General features: G+C 35.5%; 1 long non-coding RNA gene across 2 annotated transcripts in view; it reads left to right on the top strand.

The window, feature by feature from the left end:
* Positions 1–5,683: 5,683 nt before the first annotated feature.
* The window catches only part of LOC148911704 (uncharacterized), a 28,107-nt gene continuing 19,600 nt past the window's right edge, over positions 5,684–14,190 (top strand). For both annotated transcript variants that reach the window (XR_016119558.1, XR_016119557.1), the window contains exons 1-4: positions 5,684–5,742; positions 5,815–5,978; positions 7,852–7,951; positions 10,869–10,912. This is a non-coding gene — a long non-coding RNA (uncharacterized LOC148911704). The remainder of the gene's footprint in view (positions 5,743–5,814; positions 5,979–7,851; positions 7,952–10,868; positions 10,913–14,190) is intronic.

The raw sequence follows: 14,190 nt of genomic DNA on the forward strand, positions 1-14,190 counted from the left end.
ATAATATTGTAAATCTCATTTTAATCCGAAAACCACCTAAACATTATAGTCATTGGTAAGGTGTTAACCCTGACTAATATGTTGTTATTATTATTATTGACACTTTATTGAGTTTTGAATTTACATTGTAAGCAGCATAGCGAGATAACTCCTGGGCTATTCTGATCTATATTCTATAATTACAAGTATGAATTTCAGTATTGTATTCCTCTTTCTTTCTTTATAGGTATAAAAGTTCTTCACTATTTTCAACATTTAGTGACCAAAATCCATTTTTTGACTTTTCATTATCAGATACTGTGTTACTTGTGTGTTCTTATCAGTACATATTCATTTAGATCAGTTTTCAGGCTTTGATGATACATACCAGGGAGGAGGTCAAACACCACATTTACTTGACAATTTCTATAATCAGGGAATTGATGTTTGATGCCTGCCCTAAGTTCTCTGTATTTGTCTTGCTTGTATTGTCGTCTCTCTGATAGCTTGCCAACTCCACACTGTTCCTTCAATCAGGAGGCACTTCTTCTCTACTCTTATCTTTGACAACCATGTCAATTTTGGTTGTACCATTCTCTGTGCTTTTCTAGATGGAATGGAATGTCCCATATGATCTTTGGTTGCATATTCTCGATGATTAGAATGGGTGATCTATGTTGATACCACGGCCGGTCTTGATCACTGTGTTCTTTAAAACCATCTACTGAGAATAGACTAAATGGTTAGTCAATCTCGTACCCGGAGCCTGCGTTTCTTTCGGCCTGCGGCAAAGAACGAGGGCTCTGTCATTATCCATTTTTGGCGCAATGCGCAGTTTTCCGGAAGTGAAACATAATCAATGAAAATCATGCTTTCAAACCTGCTTTCAAACAGATTTCTGTATTTACTTACATTCAAAATAAGAATTAGAAATCGGGAAATTTTTTTTTTTGGCAAGCCTTCCCGTACGAACGTGCAGCGCTGTGAAGCGCTGCAACAGCGGCTTTTAAAATGTATGCACAGCGGAAAAGCAGCCAATTTACCTCCTAAATATAGCTATACTGCAGTGGAAGTCATTTTGCAGCGGGCTGTCAAATCGCCATGCAGCTCAAGACAGCGTTTAGTATCGAAATGCAGCCACTTAACAGCGCTGTTCGGCGCAGCTAGATGGCTGTCACGGGCTACAGGATACTACAAGAATCAGTCTTGAGACTAATTCATTGCTAAAGTTAGTTTGAAGCAGCTTTGCAATCTTTTACAAATTTTAATTTAAAAATGTTTAAGCTTATAAACAGCAGTTTATGACCAAAAAATGATTAATTTCAAGATGAAACAACATTGAACAACGGATTTTTTGCATCTAAGCGAGCTAATTTCGCTTTCTCGCTGAAAACACAAACAGGGCTTTTTCATATTTTGAATTTGTTAATTACTTACACTTTAATTTTTCCGACCTTTAATTCCTGATCAGTCTTCTAGCTTGATCAAATAGTTTGCTTGGGTATCGCAGATCGATATAAGCTTAGCATGTACAATATGCAATGAATGAGCTGTGTTGCAAGGTCGCCGTCAGCAAACATTTTGAATGTTCGCATGGACTGCTGATAAGCACCAAATTATATCGCTAAACAGGCGCATCAGCTTGACCAGGAATACAGCTAACATCAACCCAGTGCAATTACTTGAAAGCCTAAAAACCAGTATACAGAGGGCAGTTTTGCCAGGTATCATGATGGCAAAAAAAAAAAGGATAATGCGGGATGGGGAAAATCATAACAAATCACTGAGTTAGAGTTCAAGTCCGAGTTCAGCTACATCGGAAAAATATATCAAATTTAACAGGTCTAAATCGATCGAAGGATTCCCCTAAAGACAGTCCAACTCGATTGTAGCTCTAACTTGATGTATTTTACGCGCCCAACTAACCGGAAATGTATCAAATTAACATACCATACCGCTGTTCGAAATCTAGTTACATGACCGCATGACCCCGACGTGTATGAATTTAATTCAGTGATTACTGAAATTGCCTGCGCTCCTAATATACTTAAATAAATAACCGTTATTTTCCCTCAAATTTTATAATGGAACGTTTAAGCAGAAATATGCAAATATGAGCAAGCGTATAGCACAAGGACGGCGGTGACAGATATGTCCCATTCACCATTGCATAACTAGCCTTAAGAATATATTTAGCTTTAAAATGACCCTTTTAATTTCCTAGTATTACTTTTTTAAGTACGAACTGAACTGAAATTTACAGGGAAAACCGTTCAAAAGTTGTAACATGGAAAGTAAATATTTGACACAAGGGTAATGAAGTGTCATATATACCCTGCGGTCCCTGAGTGCTTATTTGATACGTATTTGATATCCTTCAAGTCAAATTCCGCATTGACACGAGATCTACATGTGACCAGATCAGAAGTGCATGTTTTAGCGACGTCATGACCCCGTTGAGCGGTATTTTCAAATAAGTGTTCGAGTTCAGTGATCTCAGTTTAAGTCCTTAATTCACAATGTATGCGCTAGTTTGTTGGTTGGACGAAAAGGCTTTATAGTGTAGTTCACGAAGAGGATATAGTTTTGGGTGAAAATGCAACTCTGGAAGAAGGCACTCTGTATGAAGTAAATGGAGGTAGACAAGTCGAAAAGGCAGCTTCAAGAGATAAAGTCTGTTTCAGGTAATTCTAAACGTAACTTAGTTCTTTTCAGAACTAAAACAATACGTAGATCGGTGGCATAACCGTGATTTGTTTCTTTTTCTTATTGTTTCTCTTTCACATTTTGCTTTTGTACTATTTGTACTTTTCGACTTTTGCAATTGGCGCCCATTTTAATGTTTGCACTCTGAGCTGAATTTAATCTACTAGTTGTTTATTTGGGTACTATATGCCCGACTATATGTTTGGCTAGTCAATCTGCAAATGTGTATTTAATGTCAAACAATTTAATGTTTTTTCTAAATTTCTTTTATTATCAAATGATCTTTTATTTAGACCAAAGCTTGCATAATTATTGTAGGCGGGAACCTTTTTTATGTCTTATCTCCGGACACAAATGGTTCCTCGTAGGTGAATCGATCATTCGCCTTCCACATTACAAGTTATCACTAAACATAATAGCTCTTCTTACACCTATATTTTCTTGCGCATTTTTAGTATATGCCAAACGATGTGTTACAGTTTGGAAGACATAGGACTAAAGACAGACTTCGCCAAGACAATCCGGAGCAAGAGGGGATCCGCCAAAAGGAAATTTAACAAGCGGCTTTTAAGAACATAAGATAAGAACGTTCGTTTAATTTGATTTTTCTTACTCGGCTATTAAATGTTTTATTGAGACCGCTCTGCTTTTTGTAATATAAGATATATGTGTTTCCGTTTTTACATGTTTCGCATCTCCGAGTAATGCTAAATTGGTCATTGTATTAAATAGGTTATCGCGTGTGAATGTCGTTCAACCACATTCTCAATATTATATTTAGGCAGCAGTGAGCGAACTAGTAATTTAGAATGCCTAATATATGTCATTGCCTAATTAAATATTATCAAAAAATATTAGTCTTGCGTGTCTTTCAACAGCGCTTTGTTCAACAGTTGATGAAACGTGTTTCATGTCTTTCAACTGCGGCTTCCATATCGCTGTTTTCGCAGCCTTTTAGCAGCCTTCCCTCGTTATAAAACAAGCGCTGCAGATTCGCTGTTATTGGTTGAATTTTCGCTGCCAAGCGCTGTCGGAAACAGCCAAAATTCACAACTGCGGCAGCCCCCCATTTTACAGCGTTTTTACAGCGTTTTTACAGCGCTGTTACAGCGCTTCGTGAGGCGCTGTTGCAGCGCTTCACAGCGCTTCACATTTCGTACGGGTTTTAACGTAAGCGCTCTTATACCGGAAGTCCAAGAAATCCTGGTCTCAAAAAATGGATTATGCCAGAGCCATCGTTCCTCGCCGCAGGCCAGAAGAAATGCAGGCTCTGGGTACGAGATTGGTGGTTAGTAGTAAGGTCTCAGCATTTTGTCATGTCATGACTTATAGAGACTGTGCTAGTTCTGAGCATGCACTCATTATACGGGTGACTGTTTCTTGTTTTTGTGAGCACATTCTGCACCTCAAGTCATATATATAATAATACTAATAATAATTATTATAATCATATATGATCTGAAGTGCGGAATGTAAATTGTAGCAACCCTACAGGGCACATATATGCATGCTTATACCTATAATAATAATAATAATAATAATAATAATAATAATAATAATAATAATAATAATAATAATAATGATGTTTGAAACTTTATTAGCCATTTCGAGGGCCAAGGAAAAACTTTTATTACAATAATATTTAGAATAATATTTAAACCTTAATAATACTAAATATATATATATATATGTATTTGTTTGAGAAGAAAAAGTCAAGACAACATTTTTCCTGACAAGCCTGTTTCGTGAATTGCTTCACTCTTCAGGGGATTTAATGATAAGAATATTCATTTATATAGAAAAAGTATACATAATTAATTAGTGGATGTAGTTTAGCTGTTGCGTAGTAATGCTTTGTTTCTGTGGCGGCATGAAGATACAAGTTCGTTTCGCTTATTTAATGATGAGAGTTCCGGTCGATAGATTATTAGAAACTTTTCTTTAAGACAAAGGTTACATCTTTTGCTGGAGCTGTTGTAGGCGGAGCTTGAAGATAGGCGCGTCCATTATTATTATTATTATTATTATTATTATTATTATTATTATTATTATTATTATTATTATATGTTTATTTCAACGTCAGACATTTTTGTTCTATGAATACAGAATATTGCAGGCATGAATAGTCTCAGCAAATATCTGCATGACTGGTTTTACAAAGATGTATACAAATTATTATTGTCATCATCATCATCATCATCATCATCATCCGTGCATGCATACATGTGCCCTGTATGATTGCTACTATTGGACCAAAGCTTTCATATTTATTATTCATAATTATTTTCTTATAACTAGTGTCATAGTTGCAAGAATAGAAATATACTAGTAATAATAATACTGATGATAATTTTAAATAACAGCAACAATGACAGAAGGAGTAAATAGATTGTCATATTTATGCCTTTAATTATTGCCATTCGTATTTGTATTTTGTATTTTGAATAGGATATCCCAATTTATTTATCAATTGACAAGGTTTTCTTTGTTATTCACAACGAAGGCTTTATTTTTGTTATAATCCTCATTATAAATGCAAGGGCAATATATATTTATTAACACTGTTAATAACTATATATTGACTTTGCACTTATAATGAGCAATTCAGTTCATCATTAATAGAAAACCTTCTCAATTGATGAATAAAATTCTAAATTACCTCGAACGCTGGAAATAAGCATGGTTTATTTTTCTGTTCTGGGTAATTAACTCATACGGATCTCAAGATATAGTTATAGTGCATACCATCTAGGCTCAGACTCCAGTCGTTGGGATTTCTTGCGCCCGTGATACTCTCCCCCATTGTTTCGTGCGCTTGCGATACTCTCCCCAGTAACAGGGGAGAGTATCGCTGGTACGCGAAATCCCAACGGCTGAAATCTGAGCCTACATTAACGTACCATCTTGCTTTGGAAATTATTTTCAATCCAAATTATTGAAGCCAGTCAATAGCCTGCAGTACCACCTTCCTCTAAGGCCCTGCGCCGTTTTGTTTTTGTTTTTAGAAAACTAGTCTGTTGGTCTCTCTGTGTCATGGTGAGAAACGACCAATGATCGGTAGGTAAATTTATTCTCCATGTTGACCATGGGCAAAGACCGGTTTTGACTGCAATACGTGTTTTACATCAGCATAGACTATATGGAAAGGCACTGGACCTCTTGTGTCTCCATACATGAAGTACCAAGCGTGGAGCAATATGTATGTCCCATCAGCCCTTTCGGTCGTCATACATCTTTGTAATCGTGTGATGAAGAGTATTTATGGCGAGACGAAAAATCTTCATTTATAGACGGTAAGAAACTTTCAAAACCTCAAAGGAACTATTGAAATGTTGAATTGAATACTATTCGTTCTCTGAAGGCTTTCCCCCCTGATATTTGCTGGGTTTTTTTGGTTGAAATAGCGATTGTTTGCTGCACTGGACTGTTCGTCGCTTTATTTAAAACTACTTTTCAAACGTACATTTTCTGTTCTTATAAACCTTTTTCATCTTAAAATAACACTTGAAATATTGAGTTTTAGTACTTTTGGTTCTCTGTAGCTTTACTCCATTAATATTTGCTGTCTTTTTGTCGAATTAGCGAATGCTTTTTGTGCAACGTGTGTCTTCGAAACTTGGTTTTAAGCTTTACATTTTGCCAATCTTACGATATTTTGTTGTTGTTGTTTTTGTTTTTTTAACTTTGAAAAGCTTTTAAGAATCTGTATTACATCGTTTTGTGAAAATCTTTGTTCAATTTACTATCTTTTAAAAGAAATTCTAATTTTCTTAATTAAACTGATAAACTAATTTTCTTGGTTTTACTCTCTTTACGTGCGTAACTCTTGCTAGAGAACAGAGGTAAATCTATACTTTGCACTGCGAATCTCTACTGCATGTAACTTTAGTAACAATTCAGACTCTAATAGAACATTGGAATGGTAGACTACCCTTTACTCATTAGTTAGTAGTAAAATTGGTGTTGCAAGGTAGCTAAAGACAATATTAAAACCAATAGCCAAGAACAATGTGTTTGGAGCTAAACGATACATTACAAAAACTTTTCACGGTGTATAATTTACCTTTTCACTATTACTGTTTCATTAGAAACACTGATGCAGCTCACACTAGTTTTTAGCTAGTTATATCTTTTCATTACAAAAACTGTGTCCCAGAATGAAATAGAGCTTGCTACACTAATAAAGACCAACAAAATTTGTCTGATATGGTTGGCAATACCATGATTTAGCTGCTATCGTAAAACTTGCCTTAGCCCTGCAGTCACAACATGAATTGAGTTTGTTTTATGTGTTGTTCTCTCCTATGCTACAAGGCTTTCGGTTTCCTTCCTCTGTAAAAATCAACATGCGAGTTGAGAGAGATATTTTCAAAAACATACTACTATAAAAACTGTTTTTTTTTTTGTTGTTAGGGCAATAATCAACATTAACAAAACATTATTTTTACTCGATAACAAAACACGATTTTTAATGCTATTTCTGAAATAGAAACAGATATTGGATGAGTATGATATCGAAAAAATTATCATAAATCTTACTCTATTGCTTCTCATGGGCTGAGAGCTCTCACCCAATCCATGATAACTTGTGAATTCCACATGGTTAATGTAACATCTGTAGGTTTTTGCCGCACCATGTCAAGTTCATTCTAGCTAGGGCACATGCAAATTGAAATGCGTTTGGATTTTCTTTGAAAGCAGAACAAAATCCTTATTCTTAGTTACAAAATAAATAATCAAACAATTAGTGAATTTGGTTTTTGCATGACATAAATTATCAAGACCAAGGCCATGTTTTCTGACATTAATAATCAAGACCTCCGACCTTTCAAATTATTCAGCTTACAGCTTTGGCTATGGTTATGACACTGTCATGGTAATATCTTGAAATTTGACAGCATGCAGCATTTTTGGTGTTGAAATGAAATTTCTATTGAAGTTTTGATTGGCCTATGAAAACCATTGGAAAGGAATGTTCTGCTCAAATGCCTCTCAAAGGATTCTATTGACAGAATAAAAATAATTTTGAAATTTCAAACTGTTTCTTGATTCTCCATTTTTTATGACAGCGACTCAAAAAAAATGCTTATTTCATCCGTATTAGTTATGCCAATTAATGCTATCCTGTTTAGATGCATGTTAATCTCCATTTTTTTCCTTATCCAGAGGCCACTTGGGTGCTTAAAAGGACTTACACTATTTATGGCGTGGCTTCTTAAACTAATGTCACTTGACCAGTTAGACAGGAGGAACCTATCAAAATGTGGTATGAAAACAATGCATTCTAGCTATGGGCGCTGGAGCTAGAGCAAGAACCTATGATTCCTAAATATGGTGTTTCTGCACAAATCAGGCAAGTCATTTTTATACTGTGGTTGTTTGGCTCTGAGGAAATATTATAACCTGAATTTCAGATCCCATGCATGTGGAGGGGATGGGAGGAGAGTGAAGAAAGGGAGAGAGGAGGGGCCAACTCCAACGCTTTTTGGTACTTGTGTCGCATGTACATATACTGGATGCCCCAACTGATAGGACAAAGACTAATAAGGATTTACTAGAAGTATATAACAAAATCGTCATCAATATAGGAAATTTTCTGAAAAATATATTTATTACCAGTTTACCTGTGGAACACCGGTCATAAATACCTTAATTTTCAACTTCCACATATGTGAAGCATAGAAATGAGTTATCCTGAGTGAACTGAATATGAAAATGTGTCACTCTCTCACTCACTCACTCTCTAAGATTTAGTAGATCAGTAATTAAATGATTATGAATTGTCTCAAGTCATCTGCTTAAGAAGTTTACACAAAACCTACTTTCAGATGTACATTTCTTAGAAGCTGTCTAGCACTGATTTGAGCATGCTTACACTAGCACATACTGTAGTTTGACTTTCAGAGTATATGTATTCTTGGTTTTCATCTACATCATCAAAAATGTTGCAAGGATTTATATCAAACAGAACTTACACAGGCCGAGAGAGTAGCCAAAACTATATATATCTCAGCCAAAACAGTGCTGAAAATAGTGGTAAGATACAAGAGCCCAAGCATAGAAGTATGCCAATGATTATCGCTGATTAAACTTTAAGCGTCGTATTGTAAAGCCAGAGATTCAAATACTACTGAAATAGAACCAAAAACATTTCATTTTTGAAAGAAAAAACAACATTCACTTTTGAAGAACGCTTTTGTCTTGATAAGCAATAGATATTAGTTAATGAGCTGTGCAAATATCGTTCATATGCGTGGAAGAGCGCATGTTTTTTTGCACGCAAAAACACTCAAATGAGCGTAATTGGAAGTAAGTTGCATGCGCGAGAACCCGCGTGAAATGTTACAATACATCTGAGCTGTACTGTAGGTTCGGTGGAAGGTCGACTAAGGGCCTATGTGGCGGCAAATGTCAAACCAATGTCGATCTTAATTCACTCACCCAAAAAAAAGTCCAAAATAAGAAGTTCAAAAATGAAATTCAAACACAATTTTTTTGACAGATGTCTGCCAACTGTCAATTTCTACAAGCACTAAACAAAAGCAAATAACATCTAAACATCGGTCAAAATAATTCCAAATCACATCCAAATTGAAGGAACGACATTACATTATTTCTGTTTGGAGTTTTAATTCACAGGAGTGGAAAAAAGAAAATGAAGACCAGAGAGATGAAAGCAGCTCAGTTGTCTTGTCGTATTCAGTCTGTCTTGCAAAGGCCTATTTCTAAGTCCATAAAAAAACACATCTGAATCGTCTAACTGTTCTTTAATCCTTCTGCTTCTTCTTCAAAACCACATAAGTTGCTTTCATCTCATGAATCTTCAAATTTAAATTAAATTGGTTTTCAACACTATTTGCTATGGTTGTTTTTGTGTCTGTGCAAGCACAAACATTCTTGGAATTCAAACCTCATGGTTTTCTTAATCATAGTGAATAATATACACTAAAAAAGCCATCTGATTGGTTAATTAATGACGCTTATTGTTATGGCGATTAAAAAAACCAAAAAAAGCCTTCGGGGGGAGGAGAAATTGTTTTTGCCAGTGCCTTTTTTTAGGGGGTTTCAGACGTCATAGGAAATGTGGATGGTTTTTCTTTCGGGCGGTTTCAGGCACCGTATAAGTCAAAGGGTTATGAGACCTGAGTTGTGGCTGGAAAAACATCAACACGTTTTAGTAACCAGTTAGCTTGTTTACGATAATGTAAGTCCATATTCTGAATTTTTCTGAGTTTAGTTCCATTTTCTTAGAAAACAGTGCTAAACTTTGTATTGAAGGAAGCCATTTTGTTTACTTTGTGTGTAATCTGAGAGTATTTCACTGGTAATTAATCCTTTCGAACATGCACTTTGTGAAGAATATAGTGTTACCCACACAGAGCAAGTAACAGAAATTTGGCCTCTTATAGCAGACCTAATCAGTTGGTGTTTTTCTTTAAGCGCCCAAATCATAAGGTTGAGTTAAAAGTTGGATTATTCTAAAAGGCCTAAAGATTAGTACACTTCATTGCGTACCCCATACTAGTAGGTCTTCTGGCTAACAAACCCTGTCTTCATTCAAGTCTGTATAATTAGACTGACAGCTTAATTAGCTTAATTGGTTCTTTGCTGGTTTTTCTACTTAAATCTGAAGAATTATCTTTTCTCCTCATTATTTATTGTATATAACCTTCTCTAGTTTAAGAATGCATTTTTTATTTTTTCTGATGCAACCTAACTCAATCTTACCTTTTTTATTTTGATGTAAATAATTTAAAGGTAATCCTATGTTCTAACATTTTAGTAAATGAATGAACTGAAGTGATACATTTGCATATTCAGAGCCCTTGTAATAACTCATTTTATTCATCCTCTTCCTTTGCCTTACCCTTTAGTTTTCTTTTTTATCTGTGGTAAGCTTTTTAAAGCCACTTTGAGCTCCTGGGAATGGCCTATTTGAATTTTTTATTATTATTATTTAACCAATTGTGCTTACCACAAACCTTTTTTCTACCAAAGATTTTGTGTTAATCTTGTGAATTTTTTCCAAATTCATTTTGTTTTATGCAAAAAATATATTAAATATGTAATTTTTGCTTTCCAAGTTTTCAGAAAATGCATACTTTATGCCAAATAACCTCTATGAGCTTTTTAATAAAATGCTTATCAATCCATAATTAATACTTTTCTAAATTTCTTTTCAGGTCATTCATCAGGAGAGAATTATCAGTAGCCATGTTTGCCAGAGGTATGTTCCATGTATTACTCTAACTTACACATGAAAATAGCAAACATTCTTGAGTAAGACAATACTTTCTGCTTTGGGAGGTTTCATGACTGAGTGCTGGTCATCAAAATTGAAATGTTTTGGATCTAAACATTTACTGTAATTTTCATAAACATGTAAACTCTGTGCATGTAAAAGCTGCATGAAAATTGGAAATTTTTTGTTATAACCAGAGAGGCTCAGTCATTACTGTAAGGATATTTGCATCATTAGACTAGGGGCATTATTATTTTCTAACATCTTTATTTTCAATTTTTTTCCCATTTGTGACAATTTTTTTTTTGTTTAAATAGTGCTTGGCGATCACTTAACTGTGACCAATCTTGTACCCAGAGCCTGCGCTTCTTTCGGCCTGAGGCAAAGAACAAGGGCTCTGGAATAATCCATTTTTGGCGCATGCGCCGGTTTCCCAAAGTGAAACATAATCAAAGAAAATCATGCTTTGAAACCTGCTTTTAAACAGAGTTCTGTGTTTACTTCATATCAAAATAAGAATTAGCAATTGGGATTATATTTTTTTATTTTTGGCAAGTCTTTTTATGTGTGCTCTTATACTGGAAGTCCAAGAAATCCTGGTCTCAAAAAATGGATAACAGTCAGAGCCCGGCCTTGTTTTTCACCACAGGCAGGAAAAAATGCAAGCTCTGCGTACGAGATTGAACTGTGACATGTTCCAGTTATACCTTTGCTTGTTGTTTTGAAGGTTTATTACTCCCAATGATGTCCAATCCAATACTTTGAATCCAAGACTTTGAAATTTTTATGGGAATAGTAGACATATGCAATTTTTGGATGTTCATATAGGCACACATACCTGCATTTTTCACTAATACTTCAAGAATCATAGTCATCCAATGACTTTGATGGATTTAATAGTATAGATTATCTAGTAAACTTCGCATATTTATAAGTATGTTTTGATACATGAAAGTACTTTTGACTGTGAATAAATGTCCTTGATGCTTTCCAAATATGTCAATGTTTATGAGTTTTATAGTAAAATGTGGTAGTGAGTGTAAGGTGTAATCAAGAACCTTTATTCGCAGTTAGAAGTACCTTTTACAATAACTATGTTACACCTCATGGATCCAAACTACTAGTCAAGGAGCCTGTGTACTCCCATGGGAATTTTGTGCTGGAAGCAAACCAATAGTGTAGATGTGTTAAGGGGACTTTAAGGAACATGAAAAAAATTGTCTGCAACTTTATATCTCACACTGACATGTTTTAGAGAGGGTTGAAAAACTTTCTTTAGTATCTCAGCCTGGAAACAAGGGTTCATCTTAGAATCAACTGTTTTCCAATTGTATTTCAATGTAGCGTCATACAATTAAGTCAATGCATGAGTAGCTATTTGAAAACTTTCCATACACTTTGAGGTGATCAATTTGATTACATTACTTATAGCGTGGAAATAAGGCTGACCTAAAATCTCTAGTCTCTTTCTATTATTTAGACTCATATTTGTGATGTTCATTGTGATGTTAATTGCAGTTGAAATTTTTGAACTTGATTGGACAAACCTTGAATTTCACATAAATTTCAGTATTCATTTTAACTAGCTTTCAAAAATCATTTTTGAAAGGTTTTGTTTACCAAGTTAATCAACAATGATTTTATACATGCCCTATAGATAACCTTAACATCAACTAAAGTACATCTTAACCTTCCCTTCTAGCAGAGACTCCCCTTTCTCTCCCTTCTTTTAGACTGGGAGGAGGAAGACTGCAGATGTAGAGCCTTTCCTTTGACACACTGTCTTCCACAGTCATGGACAAACTAAACCAGTTTTAAAACTGGTTTTAAGCCCGGTACATATTGTGTGCATGAGCAAACATAACACTGTTATGCCAAACACTGTTTGGCAAGAGAGGCTGTCAAAATCATGATAGTGCATATGTTGCTGAGTTACGCCACTCAGGTGTGACAAGTATGTCAAACAACGGCATAGTCTATTTTTCTCACTCAACCAAAACAAAAGGGAATATTGTCTGCTAGCAGGGAAATCTTAAACATCATCATCTTCACCACAATCACCCTCTATCATCTCCATCATCACTTGTTTCTTTTTAAATAAGCACCAGAGGTGGATCAAGGGGAGTGTCCTGGGAAGCACCAAGCAACCCCCTAACACCATTATTACTTGAGCTCTTTCAAAGCAATGCATAATATTTCTATATAAATTTCTTCATTTGGGACACCCCCCTGACAAATTCCTTGAACTGCCCATGAGGAACATCTTAATTCCGTTGCTTCAGAAATGTAGGCTGATGTAGATGGCAGACTATCTTTTTTCCTCCAGCATTGCAGTATCATTGAGGCGTTCTGTAGTTCCCATGATTATTAGAACAGTAATGACAGCTTCATCAGCTGTACTGTAGGCTTTCCATCAAGTGAGTTTTGCTTTCCCAGAGAAGCTACCATGTTTCCTTTGGAAAATTGGCATCAATCTTATCCTTAGGTGTCTTTGGCTTAACCCAGTAATCAAGGAGGTGTTTGCTAACCTCCGGAGAGCATCTTGGAGATCAAGACGTGTGCCTGGTGAATGGATATCCAGCATACTGTAGTTGCACATTCCCCAGTTGCATCCAGAGCCCACCCCATCATCTAGGTGACAACATATTCTTGATTACTTTTATCTTGATTAGTAGATTGATTGTTATCTTTTTTATCCAATGCTGCTTTTTGAGATCTTGAAGTTATGCCACTCCATCAATGACACAGCAATTTTTATCATGTTGATTGGGATGCCAACGCTGTTGTCAGCAGTTGCAGTGCAAACTGATTGAGCTATCTTCTCTAGAATGCCCATAAGCACATTTTAAAATTAAATTGCCCCATCATTTGCAAAAAGACATCTTGGAAGAAAAACTTGATTGACTGTTTTTTGATAGTGCTATCCACCTTCCAGCAACTGTGCCCAGATCAGTTTACTTTGTCTGATTGTATCTGCTCTATCACAGAGGTTTATGGCATCTTCATTCCTATCTCACTCTGGCCACAAAGATCTTTGCATCTTTCTTAACATTATCTGAAACAACAACATTTGGTCATCAATCTTTTCTTTAAAAGGCATGAGAATCTTTCAGTGGTGGTGGTTAGCTGCTCAGTGTTCTATTGTGCTCCTACTAATACAGCTGTAGTTAGATTGTGGTGTTCCTCAGTCTTCTCCTGCTTGGACAGCCTTGCCATGATATTTGCTTCCTCAGCTAGCCTTGTCAGTTCTGGAGTAATAACAA

The sequence above is a fragment of the Actinia tenebrosa genome, unplaced genomic scaffold (assembly GCF_029948245.1).
Source record: "Actinia tenebrosa isolate PJP-AT-01 unplaced genomic scaffold, QUT_ActTen_1.0 PGA_scaffold13__45_contigs__length_12533684, whole genome shotgun sequence".
NCBI classification, from domain to species: Eukaryota; Metazoa; Cnidaria; class Anthozoa; order Actiniaria; family Actiniidae; genus Actinia; species Actinia tenebrosa.